At 28.7% G+C, this 14,865-nt stretch overlaps 1 protein-coding gene across 2 annotated transcripts in view; it reads right to left on the bottom strand.

Moving 5' to 3' along the window:
* LOC111683879 (CCN family member 2) overlaps nt 1-13,823 on the bottom strand; it is a 96,516-nt gene extending 82,693 nt beyond the window's left edge. The window contains exon 1 of one of the 2 annotated variants that reach the window (XM_046952874.1): nt 13,117-13,823. The gene's annotated coding sequence lies outside the window, so the exon portion shown is untranslated. Of the gene's footprint in view, nt 1-4,941; nt 4,953-13,116 lie in introns of those variants that run through there. The other variant, XM_046952875.1, reaches the window with a different exon arrangement.
* Nucleotides 13,824-14,865: the final 1,042 nt, after the last annotated feature.

Below are 14,865 nucleotides of genomic sequence, written 5' to 3'. Positions count from 1 at the left end.
TAGAACTGAACTAGAACTGAACTAGAACTGAACCAGAACTGAACTAGAACTGAACTAGAACTGAACTAGAACTGAACTAGAACTGAACTAGAACTGAACTAGAAATGAGCTAGAACCGAATATATTTAAAACACGTTGATCTTAGAGTGGATTTATGTTTTTAAACAACTCTTTTTTCTTCTTAACAAACTCACTGTTACAGTGGTAATTTCCTGGGTAAATTGTGTATGGGGTTGGCATTGAAAACTCTAAAATAACTTGATGAGTGCTGACATAATAAATTGATTGGTATCTTGTGTATTATTATTGTTATTATGTTTGTTGTTTTCGTTGTTAATGTTAATGGTCTTATTGTATTATAAAAACTTTCATATTCACATACATTTTTATATACAAATATATTTGGTAAAAGCAAGAATTTATGTATTGTTCGTATAACAAAAACTTCAATACTTATAAAAACTTTGTAATATCCTTAAGATAATTTAATAATATTTATAGATATTGCTTTTTAGTAGGCTTTGGCACAACTTCTCCTAACACTTTATATTTCTTTATGTATCGATTTTTGTATTACAAACATTATTATAAGTTTTTGTTTCTTCTTCTGCTGCTGTTGTTTATCTTTTTAAATTGTTATTAGGTGTAAAAATTTTACACAAAATTATGTTAATATATTTTATGTGTAATAGTGGCTACAAGAGTATTAATTTAATTTACAGCAAAATAATGTTTAGTGTTTATTTGAAGGAATGTGAATAATATATTTACTAACTAAAAGTATGCTATAAATAATGTTGATTATTTTATGCTAAACATACTTAAATTATATTTCAGATTTCTTTGTTTTTTCTTTATTGTTTTTTTGGAAGTTAATTAATGTTTATTAATTGTTAGGGATTTTTAATAAAATGTTTTTTAACATAGGTAATGATGATTTGCTAGTTGTTTGAGATTATTATTCATGTTTAGTTTTCTGTAAATAATTAAGTTTATCTTAAACAAGCCATTAATGAGATTGCATTTTAGTTGTATGAAAAAATCCCTCAAAATATGCTTTAGATTTTTGTATTTAATTAACAGTTAAAATTATACAATAATATTTATGTTACTATTACGGAATGATATAGTTTGGCATTTCTAAAGAAAAATGGTCCGTGAAACAAGATTTATAATAAATTTTTACATAAATTTGATTTGGGTCAACTAAATAAATCATTGTTGTCTCTGACTTGATTAACTTACAAATTACTTTCGAAAATGCCAAAGAAAAATAAATGTCAAATGTAAAAATTTTATATTTATTTCCCAAAAAAGTTCTATATTCAGTTTGCCAACAATAAATCAAATAAAAGTTTATTTTTCCTCATTTCTTTTTTTTTTTTTGGTGGACCAGCACTTAGACTTGTTATCATAATTTAAAATGAAACCACAATTTCCAAAAAGCCTGTTCTAATTATGTTACAAATATATAAATATGTGTTTTTTTTCGTTTATAATTTAACCTTAAATAGCCCGACTACCATAAAATCAGAAAATAAAAACCATAACGAAAACTTGTCGTAGACATTTAAAAAATTTTTTGACAACTTTCGTCCTTTTTTTTTGCTTGCAAAAAGGATGGAGGCTAAAATGACTTGCTTTTTTTTTTAGAGGCTGCAGACAAAGCACACAATTTGCCTGGATACGTACAACACAGAATTTTTAAAATAATAAAAAATATGACAACATTTAAACGTTAGTCTACTGTATGAATACAACTAGCAACCAGTTGGCACTTATCATTTATGAGCAACAAAAACAAATAGTAAAAAAGTTAGTATAAAAACAATATGACACAACCAGTCATTGTCATCTGCAAAAAAAAAACCTCTACAAAGGGGGAATAAAAATTTTACAAATACCCAGCAAACTTAAAGGAGTTTTTAAAGCGAGAATTTGAAGCTTTTTTTGTTAAAAAAAGTTTTAAAGTAATTATTAGTTTAAAAAGCTTTAGAAATAAAATTTTGAAAAGTTTTTGTTGAAACCTTAGTTTTCTTTTTTCTTAAAAATGAGGTGTAAATCTTAAAACTTTAAGTATAATTTAAACACCCTTACAAATAACTTCCCAGCAAAAAAAAAAAAGAAAACAACTTCTAAATCCAGTAGGAATCCGTTGTTACACGGGTGGCTCTAAATTGGGGAATAAAGTGGGACTGGGTTTCTATATTGAAGATCCAGAAGCAGAAATATACCACCGTTTACCAAATCATAATACAAGCTTCTAGGCAGAAGTACGAGCAATAACGGAATGCGTAAATCGGATTAGAATAAATATGGCGCCCACAGCGCTTAATATATTTACCGACAGTCAGAAAGCAATTAGGACGATATCAGGAGATAGAACTAAATCTAAGACCGTATTGGATTGTAACAAAACTTTAACCAAATACTCAGAAGGGAGCTCGAGGCTGTTAACCTGACAAACGCAAAACAATTCGACGCAACAAAGGCTGAACTAAAAATATGGGTGAGAGAATTCCATAAGGCCGCTTGGAATAATGAAACAGTGAGTACAACCACAAACCACGATCCTGATGAGAGCAAGACGAAAAATCTCCTCAAAATGAGCAAGTCTGAAGTTAGTATGAAAGTATGTATTCTGATTGGACTCACAGGAATACGAGCACATTTATGCAAATTGGACGTACGGATTCAGATGTATGGAGAGCATATGGAGAGAACAACGAAACTCTGGAGCACTTTCTTTGCCACTATCAGACATTTGTCGAAGTTAAATCCAAGTATCTAAGAAGTGATGTTATTCCGCAAATAACATTCCTAACTAACACTGATTGGAAAATTCTTAGGAATTACGTTCAGGAAAGTGAGTTTCTGAACACTAAAAACTAATTCATTCAATTTTTTTCTCATGATAAGGAGCGCACAACAGGCTCGATTGTGGCCTAGGGGTATATTTTCGGATTTGATGTAGTATACATCCTCCTATAAACCTAACCTAACCTAAAGCATCAAAAAGAAAAAAATACTGAATGAAAATACTGAAAAATATCTGAAGAAGTGATGATTTTAACAGGGTTACAAATTCACTACTTCTGAAGTCATTCTCAAGCAGTTTATTTATTTTTTTGAAGTTCAATGCAAATGTATACTACATTATATAATAAAAATAATTTGGCTTAAATAATATTTTAAACAATATTAATATTATCAAAGGAATTTCACATATTTTACATAAATCTCCAACTCTAATCTTTATAACTAAAAATATTTTTTTATGACTTTCGATTCTTAGAAAGTCATTAAAATCATTTTCACAGTTCCTTAGTATAACTTTTGAAGTGGGAAAATTCAGATAGCTAAATGCAAATTGTCAAATAGTTCCCATTAGTACAATTAGTAAGGACTTAAAAGTCACCGAAAATATCTTGTGGGCAAAGCAAGATATAGGTCAATGATTAGCGAATATTTCTCTTATTATTATAATTTCTATAGAGAATTAAATTTCTATATTCCTTGAGTCCCCTAAGTTAGACAATAGAGTAATTATAGACAAATACCTACATAGACTTCTCAATAGTTGATAGGTTATCCCAACTTCCCAACAAAAACTTTCATTACCAGGTGAGGGGTAAAATTACAAAAAAAAATACTTACACATTAACATATTATGTCATTATTTTACCATGGTGATGTCATTGAAGGCAAGTAATTAGAAAACTCAGTCGGTGTAAATCGTATGAAAGAAACTTTTAAAATTTCTATATCTTCACGTAAAAGCTGACTAATAAATAAGAAAGTATTTAAACAACACATTATTTATAAGACGTCATTAAAGTGCTTCTATGTAATCATAACGATATGTAGTAGCGACTGAAAAGTATGTTAGGAGGTAAGTGGTTAGAATTGCAAGTAATTATCAAGTCTTTACAGAGTAACTACTGAACCGACTTGTCTATTGAATAGACTAGTTTGTATAATATTCTATTCTTCCAAAGAAGAGAAAAAGAAGTAGAATTTACTCCTTATAAGTACTGAAAAGAACATGAAAGTGTATTGATTTTAACACAGGCTTGTCACTACATCTGAAGTCATTCTCAGGAAGATTTTCTTTTTTTTGGATGTTTAACTAATAAATGAAATTTTAAACAAAACTGGATTATTTTCGCTTCTTTGGAAGTTAATAAAGATCACTTCCACAGAAGGCAAACAGAAGGCTCTTCATGAAGTGTTTATTCTTTTGGAAGTACTTTGTTTTATTCTTGCTGGAAATGGTTTACATATTAATCAATAGACTAGTCAATGTCCTAGTTCATAGACACGTTCATACTCAAAAGGCGTGTGGTTAAAAATACATAATTTTTGGTTGGACTGAAATTATTAAACTCGTTTTAATAGTCTTCATATTCTTAAGAAGGGTATACATAGGTTTGTAATTCCGTTTGTAATTTCCCGATCCTATAAAGTATACATACTTTGAAGCATTAAATATATGTCTATCTGTGTATCTGTTAAAATCAACTTTTTAAAGACTGGAAAACATTAAGAGCTAAATCTTTAATAAATCTATCAAATCTACTTTCAAGAAGTTTAAAACCAGCAAAATTGGTTCACAAATGACGTATGTATGAGCAACCTCTAAAAAATTCGTACACGATTGAAAATTTGTTTAGGATTGAAGGGTCATGCATACTATTTATACGCCTTTTTTCACTAACTGTTCATATGAATATCAAATTTATAGTTTCCCAGATATAAAAATTTTAGCATTTGATTAATATAAAAGATGCCACGCCTATTTTACCCTTAAAATAATAAAAATAACTATTAAAAAAATTGGTCACTCTAGCTTTTACAGTTTGCAAGATATACTATAAATATACGTTAGTTGTCAAAAAATTAAAATTTAATTTTCTGTGGCCGCATATTGGTTTTGCCAACAAATTCCTTTTGATACAAAATGTCAAAGAAAATTCTTCTTTTGCTGGGTTGCAACTATCCAACACAGCCATTAAAAATATGGAAAAACATTAAAATGATGTTTATTTTACGAAAGTTTCAATATGTGTTTTTATGCATAAAAATGTTTAATGTTTTTGTTTTTCTTTTTTTTTCGCTTCATAAAAATGTTTGAAAATAAAAGCCCACAAGAAATTAAAAAACAAAAATATCTTCTCTAGGCCTTCAGCCGACTTACAAATACAAAATAATAAACTTGTGAAATTTATTTTTGTTTCATAGTCTTCTTAAACGAGTTTCTCTTTTCTTCTTTTTTAGCCTTAATGTAATGGGCAAAATATTTAATTTTAATATTTTTTATAGCTTTATATAATAATTATCATTAGCAACATAAAAAAAGTTATTTCTTTTAATAGATTTTTTGGCAAATAAAATGGAATTTAATTTTAAAGCTTAAGATTAAAATTAATGAGAAATTTTAATAAATTAATATAAAAGAATTTTTGGTAAGTAATTTAAATGGCTTATTCATAGACAAACTGTAAATAAAATTTTGTTTGGAATTTTGTTTGTTTTATAAACCTTTTCTAAAACAGGGTGTAGTTTATTACGCGGTCCTATGGACCAATAAGCTTACGTCCTTCCTACTTAAAACCTTGGAATGTCTAGTCGATAGTACAGTAGCAGTATATCAGACAAAAACCTTGAATATAAGCAGCATACTTGTCAAAAGTAACGTTTGTTGGAATCCGCTTGTTTGTGCTTCGATAGCAAACTGTATACATTAGCGGTATACATAGACATCGAAGTCGCTTAATAACGTAAACACTGTTAATCTTATCTAATCATTAAACCAGTTTTATGATGACTGGGTGCTCTGTAACGGGATCAACTATACTCTAAGGAACATATAGATAAACTGCGATATGTACGATAAAAGTATCAGGAAAAAGGTATTTCAGCATTTTTGTCACCTTTACTTAGGGTTAATATTAATTAAGGAGGCACTGCAGATGTCCTTGAATTAAGCACAACCGAGAGGACCCAATAATGTATATTGGCTTTTTAAAAGTGTAATAAAAACAATTCTAGCTTATGCTTCAACAATATCATAGACCTCTTTGGACTTTTAAAATTTAAAGAACGATTTAATTTGAAACATTAAAAAAGTATTAATTGTTAAAATTACTCCTTTAATCAGTAAGCTATCGAAATGTAGAAAAAGAGGGGACTATTGGGTTCTTTTATATACTTTTATTGACTCATGATTATGCATGTTTATTTTCTTGGTTCTGGGTTCCATATTAGAGAAACCATAAAGCAACCCCCCTTTTTAAATCTAATAAGTTGCAACTTCCAAAAGTAATGAATTTGGAAACAAAATGAACAAGAAAATCTTGTGTAAAAACATCATTTCTGTAAGTCTTCTTCAGAACTTCCATTGAGTAAATTCTACTTCTTATAAACTTCTTTGGAAGTTATAGTTATACCCACAATCATGAGGATATATCAAATTCTCATTGATCATAGACACACAAAAGTATATAGCCATGTCTGTCCGTCTGTCCGTCTATCTGTTGATAGAGTCAGCACGATAGAGTCCGAACGGAAAGAACTAGAGGGTAAAGTAAAGATTAAATTTTCCACAAATATTTCTTATATTTAAGGTTTGTTTAGTATTGGAAATATGCAATATCGGTCCATATTTTCGCATAGCCCCCATGCAAATGGGCCCAAATCTATTTTAAAATTGCAAGTATATCAAAGAAATTCGACATTTTATGAGGATCGGTCCATAATATATATGGTCCCTTCAAAAATAACTTAACGCCCATTACTGACTTGAAAATACTAGTTAAGCACAGAAATTCGATATAAGTATGTTTTTTACAAGCAAAAAGTTATTTTCCTAATTTGATGAAGATCGGTCCATATATACATATATAAGGCCCAGGAGCATAGCGCAAAATTTAGATATAAAAAAGTTTTTTTATGATCACAATCTCTCCACTGAGTTTTACATGAACCGGTCCATGATTGACCCTACCCGCTTCAGAAAACTAATTTAACGAACATTTCTGTGCGTTTATAGAAAATCATTCTATTTAGGGCATACGGTTTTATGGTGGATATATAATATTCGGCATTTTCGAATATAACACTCTTTCTTGTTTTAGCTGAAAAGTTTTATATTGTAAAATTTTTCTAACGACACCTAGACGTATAAGTGTTAGTGATATATTGATATCACAAATATTAAGTATACGCCTATAAAGAATATACAAATTTCATGAGCTACTATTTCACTTAGAATCAAGTTTCTTTAAACTTTTATTAGTCTCACATTTTCCTTTAATAATTTATTGTATTTCACTATTTTATGCAAAACAAAAAAGAACTTGAAGATATTCAAATAATTTAAAATGCATTTTTAATCTTATTTTTTTATAAAACCATATTGTGTTAGTTACCAAGTACCACCTTAAAATGTTTGCCGTGTTCAATGACAAATGAAACAAAAAGCTTTTAGTTTTTAATTCTTTTTTGCAAATATTTATAAATTTTTAATGAATTTGTTTTAATTTTATATACCTTTTAACAATCGAATCAACTTTTTTTAATTTAAATTGCACTAAAAATTAAAATCTAACCTTGTGTTAAAATTTATTTATATTTGACAAACAACAGAGTAGAGTATGCACTTAAGTGTCCTTGCAAATCACTATTTTGTTGTACTCTTTCCTTCTTAGTATTTATTTAGTTGTTATACTATTATAGCTTTTTGTATTTTTTCTTTTTTTTCGAACTAAAAAACAAGCTAATTTATCATAATGTTATAATTAGTTGACAACATGTGTTCTCTTTTAAAAAGTAGAAATGTTTTGACAAGTTAAACTATATCTATGAAGGGTATTTATGATAGTTGATAATAATGGAGAGAGAGAGGGAAAAAAATTTGTAAATGGAGAACTTATTTCGCTGTGTTGATGGCACTCATAATAAACAAAGACGAACAATTTGTTATTTAAGAAAGATTTACAAAGTTTGTAAAATTACGTGAATGTCAAAAAAAAAAATCATTCAGCGAAATAACTATGAAAAAGGATTAAATGTCATTAAGAGAAACAAGCCTATATAAAAAGCCGTTTCGTATTCTCCCCCGGATATTTCAGTCCACCACTGCTTCAACATTATACGTATGTATTGTAAGACAAATGACATTGAAATACATTTAAACTAAATTCACAATGTCTTCTTGTGTAGGGTATTTAAAAGAACAATACCAACTTATGTAGACAGAAGAGAACATAACAAAAAAAACAAAAAAAAAAAAAAATAAACAACGAAACAAAAACATTAGTAAGGACGAGCAAATTGCAGGCAAAAGAAAAAGCATTAGTAAAAATGACAAAATAGATCCTTGACATTTTAACATTAAATAAAATATTTACTGCTTCACTTAACTCACACAGAACAAATGATAAAAACAAAAGCAAATATTCATGCAAACAGATGCATATGTAGATGTTTGCATGCACAATTATACACATATATTCACAAATTTTTACGAGGTTCGAAGACTGCTCGCATTTATATTTAATTTGTCCTATATTTGAGAATAGACTTTTGTCTGTTCTATAATCTAGATTACAGTAAGATCTATAGTCTTGACTACAGTATGTTCTAAAGTCTAGAACATAAACGGTCTGTTTTAAGGTTTAGACTATAGTCTATTCTACAGTCTAGAGGATAGTCTTTTCTATGGTCTAGATAAAAGTCTATTCTATAGTCTAGACTATATTCTGAGACTAGACTATTGTTTGTTCTATAGTCTAGTTTTATTGTTTGTACTATAACCTAGGATATCGTCTATTCTATAGTCCAGAATTTAGTCTATTCTATAGTCTAGAACTAAGGATATTCTATAGTTTAGACTATAGTCTGTTCTATAGTCTAGACTATAATGTTTTCTTTAGTCTAGACTATAGTCTTTTCTATAGTCTATTCTCTAGGCTGTCTATTTAATAGACAAAAATTTACTTTGTTCTACAGACTACACTTTTTTTAGTTCTTTAGTATAGACTATAGTATATAGTCTGCCCCATAGTCTAGACTACAGTCTGTTCTGTTGTCTATAGTCTTGTTGTGTCAACTATTCTATAGTCTAGATGATAGTCTGTTCTATAGTCCACACTATAGATCATTATCTTGTTTATAGTCCATACTATAATATGTTCTATAGTCGACACTATTGATTGTTCTATAGTCTATTCTACAATCCCGACTATTTTCTCCTCTAGAAGCTAGACTATAGTCTGTGCTATAGTCCACACCTATTAGTCTTGTCCATAATCTTTTTTATCTGTAGTCTAGACTATAGTCTGCTTTGTTTGTTCTATATAGTAGAATATATAATCTAGTCTACTGATGACTAAATTCGACTAGAATCTATAAAAACTAATGTCCAATCTTTTGTATCGACAATAGTTTGTTTTTAAGCCTCTACTATAGTTGACTATATGGTATCAACTCTTATCATATTTAATTTAATCTTGACAGAAATATAATCTAGATTGTACTTATTCTATAGACTCCAATTTAGTCTCGAGTAGATAATAAAATTTACTTATATTATCTCACCTTTATTCTATTATATTGTATCTTTTAATAAACTATTTTATTGTTCCGACTGTAGACTATTGTAGCGACTATAGTCAGTTTTGTTCAAAAGTCTCATACCTAGTGTTTCTATAGACTATATTGACTGAGTAAGCTCTTATTATACCCTACATCACTTTAGTAGGGAGGGTATATTGGGTTTGTGCTGATGTTTTTAACGCATAATAATACTGATCCTATACCCATCTTAAAGTATACCAATCGGCTCAGAATCATCTGAGTCGATTTAGATATGTCCGTCTATCCGTCCGTCCGTCCATGTAAACTTTGTAATCAAACAACAGGTCGCAATTTTGAAGATTATTTAATGAAATTTGGTATATGATCTTCCATTTTCCCAGGGACGAAGCCTATTGAAAATGGTTAAGATCGCCTAGCCCCCATACAACTGAACAACCGAATAGGGCTTTCAAACCTTGTAATCAAACAACAGGTCGATTGGTTTATATCGATCTATTATTTCACCTAGCCCCCATACAACTGAACCCGTTGAATTTGGCATTTAAGTTCATTATTATGTTTAGTATACTCATATCTCGATAAAAAGCTGCAAAACCAAGTTCTATACTAAACTTGATGACTTTCATGAATTATATTATAAAAGGTCCTCATATGACCGTAGCCCCTATAAAAAGCCTCCATCAAAATTTCACTTAAATGTCCACAATTTTATTCAACAATAAACGGCTTAAGTATATATCTGAGGTAAGGTATATTTTATTTTTGTAAAAAGTGTAGGGTAGTATATGTTCGGCCTCCCCCGACTATAACTTCTTACTTGTTTTAAATTTGAATTTGTTCATAGCTCCATAAATAATTCCTTTAAAATTTTATTTAAACCTCTTCTACGGACTCTCGCATATTTTCTGGAAACTCATACATAATGCACACAAATTATGCAGAAAGTGATAAAGAAAAGCATGTTGGTTTTGCAAGTTTTCTTCTTACGTTCCATTTTTATTTGAAATAAAAGCAAATAAAACAGCATTGACAGCGAGACAATACTGACTGTCTATGGTGTTGAAAATGAAGATGACAGTGGTGAGGGTGAGTAGTACATAATAATGAAGACATGACAAGGAACAAGGAGTGCTATAAATGATGAGGAACCAGCTGTAGAAGAACAATAACAAAGACAATAAAAATATTATCCTTGTTGCATATGCAATTATTTATTTTTTTTCTCCTTACCAAGTATAAGTATGTTCTCTTTGTTTTTTGTAGAGTAAAAGTGTAAATGTGGGTGTGTAAGTAAGCAAGTGTGACGGATTTTGTATGTATGTTATCTACACAATCAACAAATGACTATGAGTGTCCATTTTAAGTATTGTAGATTTTTTTAAAAACTTAAAAACATTAAATTTGTAGACATAACACATATGCTTGCGTATGTATATGTATTTTCATGTTAAGTGTCCTTAGTTGAAGTAAAAAATGCTTGATATGTTACGAGTTAAATGCTACTTTTCCTGCTATTATCATTTGGCTTTAATGTAAGGATGATAATTTTTTATACATATGGTGAACGTATTTATATTTGTAAAGCTTTACAGTTTTTTTTTGTTTTAAAGGGTAATTGTAAAAGTTTTCTTTATTTTTTTACCCTCTTTATGAGCCCACCATTAAATGGCAATATGACATGTGTATAGTTGACATTATCGCATAATATATTTACGTTTTTTTCTTCTGCTATTATATGTTTTTCAATGTTCATTTTTCATTATTTCTAGGAAAAAATACATGTATGTATGTCACTTTGGGTTACTGTATTTAATGGCAGGTTAAATGTCATTTTGAAATTAAAAGTTTTAACAAAAGGCAATTTTTTAAAGCTAATTATCTTAAAACAATTAATTGTCCTATATTTTATGGCTGTCAATTACATATTTATACCCTACACCAGTATAGTGAGGAGGGTATTATACGTTGGTGCTGAAGTTTGTAACACACAAAAATATTGGTCCTATACCCATCTTAAAGTATACGGATCGATTCAGAATCTTTTTTTAACGGTTAAGAAATGTCCGTCCGTCTGTCCGAATGGCTGGCTGGCTGTGATGTAAACCTAGTGCGCAAGGTACAGGCCGCAATTTTCGAAATATTTTAATGAAATTTTGACCAAACATGCTTTTTGGCACAGGGATGAAAATGGTTGAAATCGGTCCATTATTAAACAATAGAACATTATATGTTCTTACTAAAGTGTCATTATCATATATTTGCTTTATTCTTATCTATAGCGGCGCCTGTCAATAGTTTTGATTGCCAAGTAACAGTCTAAAATGTGTGAACATTATATTGTTCTGCATGTATAATTAAATATGGCTATATGAGTAGCCAATAGTCTTGACTATACAGTAGTTTATAGTTCTGACAACAGTCTATAATCTTAACTATAGAGTAACTTATAGTCTTCACCATAAAATAGTCAACAGTCTTATCTATTCAGTACACTATATCCATTACTATACAATAATCTATGCTCTTGAAAAGCCAATAATATTGAATGTGCAGTAGTCTATAGTCCATACTACTCTATAGGCAAGACTACAGAATACTCAATAGTCAAGATTTAATGCTACTCTATAGTCAAGACTACAGACTATACTAGATAGTAAATATAACTCAATTTTAAAGACCATAAAGTAATATGTGAAGACGTTGGACTTGTCAATAATCAAGACGCTACATTCAAAGCTACTCTTTTTTCAAGACTATCGAATACTCAATAGTCTAGACTATAGGCTACTTTATATTCAATATGATAGGCTGCTCTATGGTCAATAGCAGACTATTGGCTGCTCTATGGTCAAGACTTAGGCTAGAATAAGATTATATACTACCTTTTACTCTAGAGCATAGACTTCTATATAGTCAAGAACTTTCATTTTCGATTAGAACATCAATAGGTTATTTTTTTCTCTATACAAGCGGAACATTTTTGGTGTTTTATATTAATTGTAGAAATTTCTATAATCTAAGCTAGTGTTCAATATCCTCAGCATAAATTGTAGACAAACTTATATTCCTACCGGTAAAACGATAATACGAACTAGTTTACAGATCTCTCTATATATTGAATTAAATAGTCTATTATTATTTGGACTATAAAGATTTGCCGTGCTATTGACTATCTGTTTAGCATTAAATTATTATAATTATTATATTCTAATTTTAATATATTTATTTCGTTTGTAAACACTGATTTTTTACACAGTACGTATGAGTACTAACACATTAACATTCAAAATCAATAACACTCATACGTCTGTAATAATCAACTTAAACACAAAGAAAAAGATTATTAAAAATAAAATAATATTATTAAATTCTAATTTTTATGTATTTACTTCGTTTGTAAACACCTATTTTTTACACAGTACGTATGAGTACTAACAAATTAACCTTCACAATCAATAACACTCATACGTCTGTGATAATCAAGTTAAACACAAAGAAAAGCAATTTTTCACTTACCAAAAATTCCTTTTCGTACTTTTGAACAAAAATCCTTGTCTGCACTTTAGCATGAATAGAAAGACTGGCAACAGCAGACAATAAATTATATTTTCATTGAATTTATTAACATAACAATGATTTGTTCAATATTTACGGCACACTTTCAATATGAATATTTTACACATTTGTTACTTATAAAGGCTGTTAGTAGGTTTTTCTTTTTTGATTTTTTTTCTTATTATTTGTTTCTTTTGTTTTCTTTCTTCGTTTTATAACTTTTTTTCTCGACTTTCAATAATAACCACCACAACAATATGTTATAGCTTGAAATAATGTATTTTTAATTTCATAAACTTTTTTTTTGGTTATAAATAAAACACAAGCACCGACACATAAGCTAGAAACATTTAGATAGCAACTCGCCCGTTTAGTAGCATGGAGAAATTGAAGACACACGAAGAAAATATTTAGAAACACATTAATAATAAAAATTTATAGATTTTTTTTTGTTTTTGGTTTTACTTTTAGCCAACTGTGAAAAAGATTTTGTTGTTTTTTGTTATTTCTGTACTGCTAGCTGTTTATATTCATTAACTTTTAGCCAACAAAAAAAAATAATGATGACTGTGTAACAAACTTTTTAAATGATGTTAATCATCATCAAAATGATGATGTTGATAACGATTATTTACCTTAAATTTTTGGTAATATTTCCTTTTTCCTCTTTCCGTTTCTTTTTTTTTTTTTTTTTTGTCTGTGTATTTAGTTTGATTGATTTTTTTCTCGTATTTATTATATCTGCGGTTTTTTTTTTCTTTTATTAAAACATTACGTGTTTTATTTTATTTACTTAGCTTTTTTCTGTATACTTTTTCTATATTAAAGTTGTTGTATTGTACTTGTTTTTTGTTTTTCTATTATAAAACTGTAATTATTTTTATTGATTTTATTTTTTGTATCATAAACTATTGCCTGTGGTTTCTGCTTAACCACTCCTCTGGTCGTTTTTATTTTATTTATTTAAATTAGTTTGTTGTTTTAATATTTAGTTTGCCACTGTAGTTGTGGTTGTAGCTGTTTGCAGTTACTGCCACTTTACTCTACAATTTACCACCACAATTTAACTGCATATTTTTCATTTTTCAATAGTTTTATACACACTTACTGGCACAATCACATTAAATATACACGAGATCTCATATACATAGTTGTACAACAAATTCACAAATAAACACCATACCCTGCCACAATGTGGAAAGTAGTGTTTTTTTTAATATATTTTTATTACGAATTACTTAATATGAGAACTGTCACATGGGAAATTGACTGTATTTTCTTGTACTCTAGATATAAAAGGTAAAAAGGAATTATATTATATAAAATGTATGTATTTTTTTTAATTTTTTAAGTTAAATTTAACAATTGCATGACTCAGAACTTTGGGTTGGTTTAATAAATTATAAGATTACTGTTTATTTAAAGGTTAGTGACATTTAAAGAGTTTTTAAAAAAAATTTAAGACTTTATAGTTTAAGGACCAATTTTGCCGTTTTACTTGCAAAACTGTTGGTGTTTGAAAGTCTTTAAAAGTCTACAAAATAGTAAGCTAACAGTCTATTCTAGTGATTCGTCAATAGCTTTAAATTAAATAATCTATTGTTTGGTCTATTAAGATTTGATAACAGAACAGGCTATTTATTGAACTGCTCTTAGTACATGTAGAAAGATTTAACTTATATGACCTGCTGTTAATGAGAAACGCACTAG

Source organism: Lucilia cuprina, chromosome 5 (genome assembly GCF_022045245.1).
Source record: "Lucilia cuprina isolate Lc7/37 chromosome 5, ASM2204524v1, whole genome shotgun sequence".
In the NCBI taxonomy this organism is placed as follows: Eukaryota; Metazoa; Arthropoda; class Insecta; order Diptera; family Calliphoridae; genus Lucilia; species Lucilia cuprina.
This window is presented reverse-complemented; position numbering and strand designations above follow the sequence as displayed.